This window comes from Vanellus vanellus (genome assembly GCF_965231255.1).
Source record: "Vanellus vanellus genome assembly, chromosome: 1".
NCBI lineage: Eukaryota > Metazoa > Chordata > Aves > Charadriiformes > Charadriidae > Vanellus > Vanellus vanellus.
The window spans coordinates 85,417,217-85,428,716 of record NC_138905.1 but is presented as its reverse complement, the minus strand read 5'-3'; the positions used below and the strand labels follow the sequence as shown (position 1 = coordinate 85,428,716).

General features: G+C 40.4%; 1 long non-coding RNA gene across 1 annotated transcript; it reads right to left on the bottom strand.

The window, feature by feature from the left end:
* Positions 1–2,493: 2,493 nt before the first annotated feature.
* On the bottom strand, positions 2,494–11,265 carry LOC309685306. Its single transcript, XR_014270428.1, has 3 exons — positions 11,145–11,265; positions 5,438–5,518; positions 2,494–2,508 (listed from the first exon to the last, which is right to left on the bottom strand). It is a non-coding gene; the product is annotated as an uncharacterized lncRNA (long non-coding RNA).
* Between the last annotated feature and the right edge of the window lie 235 nt (positions 11,266–11,500).

Here is an 11,500-nt window from a genome sequence, read left to right as displayed (position 1 = left end):
AGACTGTGGAATTTTTCTTGCTTCTAAAGAAAGCTGGAGCTAATTAATTTGGACTGGCAATTTCATTTGGTTGTAGGGGCTCTCTGAGAGTCTGATGTGAAAAGACAACTATCTTAAGAATCTTCTGGCTAAAATCAGATCAGGTTAGTGAATGACAACAACATGCAGATTCATTTCAGGTCAAAATGTCATCTGCCACCTTTTCTTCTTTTATCTGTTTTTTAAACATTTCTTCCTCCACTGGTATTTAAAAACCTGGATTTATCCCACAGCACCCGGCAAACAAAAGTGTGATCTCAAGAAAAATGTAACCTTCTACTATTCCTTTGGTGCTCAGCGCTGTGGGGCAAGGATTCTGTCTTTAGACCGTAGTTATCAGAGCAGCATCCTGCTTCATGACAACAGCTCTCAAAGGTGTTACAGTCATACAAATACTAAATGTTATTTTTCTTCTAGTCTGACTAGCTTAAGAACAAATACCAGCATGTCAAGTGCTTTACTAAATCTCTTTATTGATTTCTGGTGCATATACTATAAAACTGTGGTACATTATCAACAGCAACAACATGGTTTAAGTACAGATAAGCTTATATACAAGGAACTATTCCAGAAACAATTTGCTATACAGACCCCTCCTACTCAGGGTCTGAATATCACTGATATCAGCCTGCCTCAAAGGAGTTACAACATAACTGATGGAAACTGAAAATATAAAAACAGACAGCAAAATATTAATTACAAACAAATGCATTTGAACCTGAAGTGGCTTAGTTCCAGTGGGGGACTCTGATTTAACTAAAGCTACAGCATTTGGGAAAAAAAAACCCAAAACAAATACAAAATTAATTACTGCCTCAAGACAGACACAACATATTGTATTTCTGTGAGACAGGTACTCTTCTGGACAAGTAGAACGGAATAATTTCATTCAAGCCAATAAAGGGGTGAGACTGAGACTTCTCTACTAAATTAATATAGTTTCTTTCACCTCCAATACCCCTTTCACACAAATCCCACTAAAGGCTGTCAGAAGATGAAAAATCACATCCGAATCTGGGCTTCATAAAAAAGTTCAACCTTTCACATTCCCTGTTTTATGCATGAATTTTTTTACTTGCACATATTGAAATCTAAAAGCTTATCTATATTGCAAATTATTGCGAAATCAATTCAGGTGTGAATTAAAAGTGATGTCTCAAACTGGTCCACCTGGTCATTTGTGTTGGCTAAACAAGACCCAAATCCAACTTTTGATGCAGCAGCTTGAGCCTATGCCTTGTTACACGCACTGATATTATTTGATGGTTGCTGGCATTACAGGATTAAACAAATTCCAAATAAAAGTAATAATATATGTTTTGTCCATATAGGGAGAGGTTAGAGGTTTAATGGAGATCCTGTAAGACATAACCGAAGAGTGGTCAGACTGATGGCATATCTTCTTTCATAAAGGTCTCCAGAGAAAATAGTGTAAAAGTAAACAAGCGTTATGTCTTGCTTTGTTGAAGAAGCATAGCCTTCCTGCACTGAGTTACCTGCAAATGAAAAAGACAAAAGCTAACAGAAGTAGAGTATCTTACTGAAGTTCAACCTGAGTGTGAGTAAAGAGAGGGCACCTGTATGCCATGAGGAACATGGCAAGACATGTTGTGCCTTGCATTGGAGGGGTGGTAGTACACGTATGACTAGTGGGCTGCTCAGTGACACAGGCACTAGTTCTGACACAGGATGGGACATGGTGTCTTCAGCATGGCCAGTGATGGCTTCTACGGAGAGGGATCAGGAAGAGCAATTAAGCACGCTTTGGTTCTCTACATGAAGCACTAGGTGTGGATGGGAAGGTTTTCTCTGGAAGGCTGTTCACTGCCATTCCTAGTCCAAATCGGACAATGGTTTTCCTGGTTTCCTTCAAATCCCGGACCGAACAACACAGCTGGCTTGTCTGCTATCACTTTACCAGGTTACTGTTGATCCTGGCCTGGATAGTGGTTATGGGGATCACCTCCAGCTGCCCCCAGCCATGTGCTTGTTTCACATCATAGCAGGCTTGTGGAGTTATTTCACTCCACAGCTGGGAGACACCTGTGATTAGCTAGTGAATTTTCTTGGAGTAAAAGCAGCAGAGCCCAATATTTGTTTTGGCAGGCAGTTCTGCAGAAGCTGCTGGGTATTCAAATGTGCTCCATTAAGTGTAGAATGCATCCATGCCAGAGAGCTAGATGTTGTCTGGTGTGACTGTGAATTGCTGGCTGGTTGAATTTGTGACAGTGACTTTAGTGTTTGGTTTGGCATGCTTCCTTGCACCTCTTCTGATAAATGCAAATGTATTGTATGAAAATATGAACATGACAAAAAATGACTTACCCTGGACATCAGCAGGATGGCAGGGTCCCCCTCAGAGGTGGTGACATTTCACAGCCAAGATGATGACAGTGATGAGCAGAATCACTGCAGTGAAGTACAGGACGACAGCAATGTAACACCAGTGTGAGCTCTCCAAGCAGGTCGCTGCCAAAGGGACAAGAGAGGGGTCTCACCACAGGCAGCAGCAAATCAACTTTTGTTCTGAGTTATGGGAGTATGCAAAATCATTTTAGCTGGGCCTTCAGCAGGAACGTGTTACATTATGTGCTACAGATATAGCATCTGGGGAAACTAAAGAGCAAGTTTATGAGGATGTCCTCAGTGTGCTGCAGATGCAGCAGAAAACATTTCCTTATTTTTTCAGCTAAATGTACCTATATAAACTAAACCTTGCTTTGGAAAACGTTTTCTTAACAACAACAAAAAAAAATCCTGGAAACTGGAAGCTGTGAGTCCTAGCATTTCAGTTATTCAGCGAAAAAAATCTTTATATGTTTATATACGTATATAGGTTTTATGTATATAAACCTGTGTATATGTTTATATGTGAAATCACATTTTCAGGGTCAGTGGCTTTTCCTGGCCAGTCACAGTTTATATCATCATAGCTGTTGAGAAGTTGCCTAAAAATGTCACCTCTCACCCTCTGTGGCAGTGCAGTGTTGCCAAGACTGCTGTATTGACACTTTGCCATGCAGTTTGCCTGCAACTCCCGCAAAGGTCAGTCCGTGCTTCTTGCTCTGGAATATACTCTGCCTTTCCTTGGAGAATGGTTTGCAATGGTTGTGGTATTGGGGGTTATTTTTCTGAGGTTATACAGTTGAGGACCCACAAGGAAATCCAGAAGTTCACATACAGGATTAAAAAACAGGTTTTACAGGTAATTTGAAATTCTAGAGACCTTTTTTCCCCAATTATCGTCCTTTTTTAAGCACAACAAAAGAACACATGTTTAATTAGTTGTTAAATCCCTCCCTCCATCATTTTCTTCTCCAGCTGTAATCCTGTCCAGGATCTCTGTGTTCTTTTGATCCCCATTCCTTAACACTTTCCAGTCTGATCTGTATGGTAAAAAAAAAACAAGTCTAAACCAGAATTAGAACAAACATCTGACTTCTGTGATTTTAAAGAGGTTTCAGCAAAGAATGTGAAGGGACAGAGCTCACCTATAGCATTTATCCATATACAGCATATATGGATTTTTATATTCCTAGAACAAAATTCTGAAAACCTGGAAATACTGACAGTGTAGGCAGAATCACAGAAAGCAGGGAGGAAGTGAGGACTGGGGAATAAAAGGTAGTGAACAAACAGATGGGCTGATGGCAATATATCAAAACTGCATTACTGACAATACTTTTCATGCTGCAGTCCAACCTCAGTTTCACTGGCATAAAATCAGAGGGCATTTAAATGAAGCCAGTAAATTGGCTTTGCCTTTGTAACAGCAGGACTGAGATCTCCACTTGGCCCACTCTCTTGCCTGCCCGACTGCCACTTTAACTGAGGCTTTCAGTTTCTTTTTCCTTGTGGTAAGGCCAAATTAACCCACCAATGGAAACATTTGTTCTCACTAGCATTTTCTGCAGCTAACATTTTTTCTATAAATATCTTAATTGTTCTTATGCCGCATTTTCTTTCCCTCTCTTCTTCATTTTCACCTCATACAAAAAGTGAATAAAATTCATATTCATATTTCACTTTGCAAAACAAAATTTACTTTCAGGGCTGGTTACATGGTTTGAGCAAATAGTTTAATGTATCTTAAAATTTTCACTTAAGATAAATACAAGTTGTCTGAACTTGTCAAATAACTGTTTAAAACCTAATTTTTACTCCCTAGCCATTACTTTCTAAAAATAAGTCAGTTTTTTGTGCTTTAAATCCTATTGCTGACATATTCATTCACCCTAAATGCATTGGGAAGTGAAAACCAATACACCTAAATTGTTGCTAAAAGAACAGAAGAGTTTGTGAGTGTCTCCACTGCAAAATAAATTTTAACCACGTGTTCTGAGTACCTCAGGAGTGGGGAGCAGGGGGAAATGGATCGAAATCACCTGCAACAAAGATAAAAAGTGATACTGTCCTATACCCTGGAAAAGTGTGCTATTTGGCTGCTGAACGGGCGGGGAGTTGCTGAGTTCTGTGTGATCTGCTCACTAGAGGCATGGAATGGCAGCATGGAATGCCACCAGCTCCCGGTCCTTCAGTGGACCACACTGCCTGCATGGTGCACCTTCATTTGCTTCTGGGATCCTTCTGGGAGGAACTAACTGTCCCTTCTCGGAAGAAAGCTGGTTGTATTTCAGAGACCTGTTCCCTTCCAACAGTGCAGACATGGACAATGCCAAATTTTACTCCTTCTGCCCAAAGTGTTCTCCAGCAGTATCCCCAGTGGACATTCCCATGGTCTCTATGAGACCCCTTATTACATTCCCAGCAGCATATTGGAATGTATTTTGTGACATGCTTTAAAAAAACAAAAATACTTTGTCGAGGTGCAACACAGCCTTTTAAATGCAGGCATTTCTGAACCAGAACACCACAGTCGAACAAGTTGCACGGGGCCCAAAGGAGGTAAGCGGCCAGCGGCTACGCTGTGCGGAAGCAGCCGGTTTGCTCCTGAGATGCTTGCACAGAAGAGCGTGGACACAAATCTGTCTGCACCAAAGGGCCCTGGGGCCACCCTTGGCTCCCAGATGCAATCCATACCGGCAGCACAGATGTAAGCCAAAGGCTCGCTAGACTGACCCCAGAGGCAAGGGACGCTGATGCTGTGAATCCTCACAGGCGGAGGGACAAAAGATTTAGCCTAATGCAAACCTGGGGGCCTGTGACTCTACCTGCTAACTTTGAAAATGCTGTCACCAGCAGCCTTCAGGCAGCCCCAGGGCAAACCAGCAGCTGGGAAAGGTTTTGAAGGTATTTTAATTTGCCTAGATCATATCAACATCTCCTTGGGCATCTAGCCCTAAGAAACTCCTCCACTATATGTAAATATGTAATTATGGTATACAAAGAGGATAAAATATAATGAGAAAATGTGAAGTGTCCTGCAGTATCGCAGTACCTGTATGTGTAGTCTTGGTTGTGCTGTCAGGTCTGTCAGATCGCCATTTCACATTCACCTCGGAGTATGTGACTGGATCACCTGTAAAGACAAAAAGTGCTACAATTCGAGAACCTGCCTGAGGCCAGCCCCTGCCATTCTCATTGAGTCTAGTACCCTGCAGCATCAGACCTTGTCTGAGAAAGTGTGAAGAGAAAGAACGTGTGCAAGAACGAAAGAACGTTTTCATTTTTTTTTTCTGATGACTTGCGTGTCGCTGAATGAATGTGCCAAAAAGAAATTACTAGAAGAGTTCATGCAAATAATTATCCTGCTATGCAGTTTTCAAAAAAATAGAAAAAAATGTTTTTTAGTTATTAACTTTTAGAAAAATAAAAAAACCCCACTCTAGGTGACTGTAGGTTATCATACACTGAACTACTCTATTATTAATTATATTTTTTTCTTCTTATTCCATATCTTATACACATGTGTATACATTCTGTCAGTCTTTATGTAGAAGTTAATCGGTGGCAACTTTTTTGGCTAGATTATTTTTTTCCTATTTACTTCTCAATGAACTTTTTCTTCCTAGTGAATTAAGATCTTGTACATGGGTAAGAAGCATGCCTGTTTTCTACTGTTTCTTCTTTCACAAAGAGGAGTACAGTTCCCATTGGAACAAAGCTATGCATGTGCATAGAGCAGAGACAAGCTATTTTTCAATCACTTATGAATTAAACATATTTTTTAACAATTCAGAGTAAACCACCAAATGTAAAACTTTATGCAAAATATAAACACACTATTTTCATTTCATCTGCAGATTTTTCTTCCTCAAGTTCTTTCTTCCAAGTATTTAAATGAGGTTTTAATTAATGGTCGGTAAGCACCACTGCAGACAGAGCACAGATTTTCAGTACAAACCATTAATTTGACTTTCTCAACAAAAACGGGAAGGAGAGCCTGTCTGTAGCTAATTCTCAGCCAACATAGTCCAAAAGCAGCTTCTCAACCCTCCCCCCCCCCGCTGTTGTTAGTCACAGAAAACAGAAACTTGGGGAGAGAAGACTTAACAATAGACTTATCTGAAAATTTATTGCTTTGCTAATTTACGACCATTCTCATTTGCCAGCAGAGGAGGCCCTTTCTGCTCTTACATCGGTGCCCTGGACACATACATTCTGTGACTGAGAACCATTTGCCTGGAAAGCTTTCCACAGCGGATGGAAAACCATAAAAATCTGCCATTCCGAGCGCGCCCGAGAGACTCCAGGTCCGTGGCTCTCCCTAAATCTATGCCGTTACAACCCAAAAGCATCCGTCTCCCCCTTTCTTTTTTCCCCTACTTTTGCAGTAGCCTCCATCTCGATTGAATAGAGACAGCCAATCCTCCAGCCTTGAAAATCCCCATTTCACACACCAAGGCAATGGAGCAGGTCTTTCTCTCCTTATGAACTTTTATGCTGTTGTAATGAGGTCTAGAAACCACAGGGAACAACTGATCTTCCTCCAGTCACTGGTTTCTTCTCTGTTTCTTCCAAGTGTTACTTGTCATGTTCCTTCCTGACTTTTTTCCCCATTTGTCAGCTGCTCATCAGGATAAAGATCTTCCCAGACCATCCTTGTTCTCAGATAATCTGTTTTTAGGATTTATTTTGCAAAAATAAAAGCTCCTCTATCCTTACTCTTGATTTGACTGCCTTTACACGCATCAGGAAGAAGTCTTTGCCAGATGCTCGTGCCTCAGAGTATACACCCATTCCCTCTGAAAACTACCTAGCGTCTCCAGACTGCTTGGAGATATTGGCCTACATAAATTAGACTGGACTAAGACATGTCTGCACTGAAAGAACTGCCTCGACATAGAGCACATTCAGGCAAAATAAACCATGGCATTTCTACTACTGGGAGGCATGACTTCCAAGTGCAAAAGGATTGCCTCTTGCTAAGCATGGAGACTCTGGCATGCGCTCCAGCACTTTCCATAGCACTGTCTCACGTTAGGCTTTCAAAGGTGGTATGACAGAGATCAGTACACATACCAGGGGCAGCTGGAAATCTCCCTATTCCATGCCTGGTGGTTGGTCAGTAGAAAACCCTCATATGCCCTGGTAACCACAAGCATGGTTATGACACTCACAGTTGCAGCTATTAAAAAGAAAAAAATGTTTTCACCATGAGTTACAAGATTTTTACAACCAATGGAGAGCATAAAAAATGTTGTCAGGGTGAGTTTCCCCAAAGGTGTGGGATTGCCTGGCAAACTGCACGTTCCAATCCTTCCCAGCCTCAACAGGGAATCCCACCTGCTGCGCCGTGGGGAGTGCTCCATCACCTGGGGCAGATTCACTAACAATAACGTGAGCTGGGCTGGAAAAGGAATTGGCAACAGGACTTTAAGCAGCAGCCATTCATTTTCCCCAAAAAAGTGGGTGGTTTGCTGAGATTGCTTAGCTTTAACACCAAGAGCTAAGCATTGCTGTCCTTATCTTTGGAGGCCTTGCCTACACTTGTCTGTTATTATGTATGGATGCTTACACTGGCCATCTGCATGACAGAAGAGATCTGTTTCACTATCACGGTAAAAGCAGCACATCCTTTGGCTATTTAGTTCAGTGGCCAGTGCTAGATGTAAAGCTCCAAGAAGGCAAAGATGACATTTAGGTACCTGACCGCTATTATGCAGTCGAGCTGCATCACGTAGGGAGTGCTTTCAAATTCACATATTTAAAGGTATGCCCAGAAGACATCTCACTGCCCAGAGGGTGTCTACAGGACTATCGGCCCAAATCAGCAATACTGGACGATCAGAAAAGCTCATGGGACGAGGTATAAGTAGGAAGATGACTGAAGGTGTAATGAAGTGGTGAACTGTCCTGTGACGCAGTTTCTCCTCCATCTTGCGATATTAAATCCACAGATGAACTGTCAGCGTAGGAGGGAGAGGGAAGGTGGTCAGTGACGGGACATGCCTGACCGACCCCAACAGTTTTTGGTAGGTGTGGCAGCGGAAAGAAGGACGGAAGAAGCTGTATTTTTATATCAACCGCAACACACCACCTTGTAGGTCGCCTGCTTTGCATGTTTTGCCTCATTTCCCAGGAGCTACTTAAGTCAAACCTGCTTGCTGATAGTGTATGAAATAAGACAGGTTTTTGTCTTAAGAGAGAAACCAAACAGATTTTTCTCTGAAGTGCCAGGGGGAAGACAAGCAAATGCAAGCTTCGGTGATGCAAAATGTAGGACGAGTCCAGCAACGTGGAGATTAAAAGCTCTATCTACCACATGCGAAAACTCAAGGAAGCAGAAGGGGGCCGAAGGGAGAGGAGAAGCAGGGTGGAGCCTAGCCGGGGGACAGGCGTAGTGGCCATGGGGAAGCAGACCAAACTTGGAGCTATGCAGTCAGATAAGACAGCACAAACATTGAAGTCTGTAACTCAAAAAAGTGCTCAGAGACATGGCAGTATGGAACCCCTTCTCTTTGCTGGCCCAGGCCATTATTCCTGTCTCACAGGAGCAACTTTAGTCGTTACAAGTCTTGCTGTATCAACGGTCTAATGTAAAACATGCATGGAGCGAGACAGCAACTGCATCCTTTGAGCTTTTTCAGGCAGGTGGGTGATAGCCAACTTAAGTGCTCTGAACTCACTGTAGCATGGCAAATACCAAGCTTTTTGCCCAAGTAAAAGCAGCCTCCTAAGGGTGCCAGAGATCTGCCTTAGACTAACAAAAAATGTCGAATCTAAACCATTTTTCGTACCAAGCATTATCAAATCCCTGTCATGTTGAATAGAGCATCTTTTGTGCGCAGCAGCTAAAGAGTCAGAACAGTTAACAGCGTTTGGCAGAAGATGAGGACCACAGTTTCCTGCACTTGTGCTCTCAACTGTGAAAGCAATGGAGCACATGTAGAAATTGAAGATAGAGATTGTAAGAATGTATAATGGAAATTTATATATATAAGAACATGAAAAAAAAATTAACTATGTAGATGAGTGTTTTTTTCACTATATCTCACTAAGACACACTAATGCTATTAATAGGTGGCAAATTCAAGACTGATTTAAAGTGTTTCTTCATGCAAAATATTAGAATCAGCCTGTAGAAGTCATGGGTTTAGGGTGTTATTAAAGTAAAACATTTATTAGGACACCAAAAGAGATGCAAGATTCATAGACAAGAATATAGGTATTGCAATTGAAAAGATGTTTCAAAAAGATTATGAAAGGGTAAACACCATGCCGTCATACTCCTACAGTGCAAGAAAAACATTTTCCCTGAAATGTAGTTACTTAATTAGCCTCATAATTGGACATCAAAATTTTTTAGACATTGTCTCTCCAAGCACCTCATACTGGCAACTTTCAGAAGTATATTATTGGGTTAGAGGGCTCTCAGGATAACTTACAACAGCAATTTCTAACCATAATTCACTGAAGTGTATTAAAAGCTGTGTATAAGCAGTTAAGACTATAAAATATAACTGTAAATGTAAAGCATAGTCTCAGGTGAGGGAACAAAAATATTGGGTGGAACATACTTTTATGCTCTCAAATTTTGAAACGTTTTGTACAGATGGTTGTACTGGGCATGTGTGTGCATCTCCAATAAGTACTTATGGGGTAGTTCTACTCTGGGGTGCCAAATATTGTCCTGGCAGAGCAGCTGTTCTGGGGTGAACTGATCACACAATTTAAGGGGCAAACTGAGTTAACACATGAAAGACAAAAACATCATACCTGTACAGATGCTTTTAGTACTGTGTCCCAAGGAGTGAATCTACAAAACTTATTATTATAGGATAAATGTTGCTTTGCTAGCATATTCAGGACACATTTTTCTTTCATACTGTGACCTCTGAATATTATAATTTTAAATATTTTTTCCGTGCTTAATTGTCCTATGACTAGCAAAGATCTATTTTTTGATCAGAATCTAAAAAATAAAACTTGATACTTTTCTCTTAAAAACATAAATTATTTCCTACTTATATCCATTAATGGCTATCTTTTGCACTTTATTTCTTGAAAATAAGTTTTTTAAGTAATGCAGTTTTATGGTTGAAGACATCAGTAGGTCAAACACAAATTGTAGGACTAACAGTTTTCAAAATTATAGAAACCTCTGTTGAATCTTGACTTGTATTTCTCACAACATAGAACTTTTAGAAGAGAAAGAATGAGAGACAGAAAGAGGGACAGAAAGAGAGACAGAAAGGGAGACAAAGAAAGAAAGAGAAAGAAAGAGAGAAAGTAAGGATAAACAGACCTGTCATTTTACAATGTAAAAATATTTCTGGTGTCTAAGAAAATGAATCAAATTAAAATATAAAATGTAAATGTACTGCAGGAGAGAGAAGTCCATTCAGTGTCATCAGTGCAGTGTAACTGCCAATGAGTCTCCAATAATCTTTATTAATATCTTCAGTGTCTGATCATTAATGTGTTTCAGAAACAGCACTTTTCAGCCATACTACTGAAATCCAAAATGGGATTTTAAAGGTCCATTCTTTATATTTGCTAGAATTCAGTATTCCTTCTATTAATAAACATGAATTTGCCAAGCAATAGATATATAATAAACAAAGGTGGATATTAATAGTTATAAAAATGCTTTCAGCATTTCAGCTTCTTATGAATACTTTGATTTAAGAAAGAATGAAAGTTGTAAGAATGTGTCACTGAGCAGAAGAAAAGTAAGTAATATTAAGGTGACCATTTTTTACCTGTATCTGAAGTTAGTGAAGTAAAATGCACTCTTTCTTTGGGCGATACCTCTGCATAAACCACTTCACTTGCCATTTTGAAAAGATGCTTTCAGATCTGCAATCAAAATGGACTCATTGACAAGTAGTACCCCGTAGTACATCCTTTCTGGCCTCCCCCCCCCCCCCCTCCATCACACCACATTAGGTCAAAACAAATGTTTAGATGTGTGTAAAACGGAAGGAAACTAGATACTTTATTTTTTTTAATGTAAATTCTCACATTGTAGCTTTTGATAAACAGCCTTAATTCTTAGCCCCTTCTGTTGGTGTATGTTCTATTAAAAACAGTACAGTTGCGATTTTATCAAGTTTCT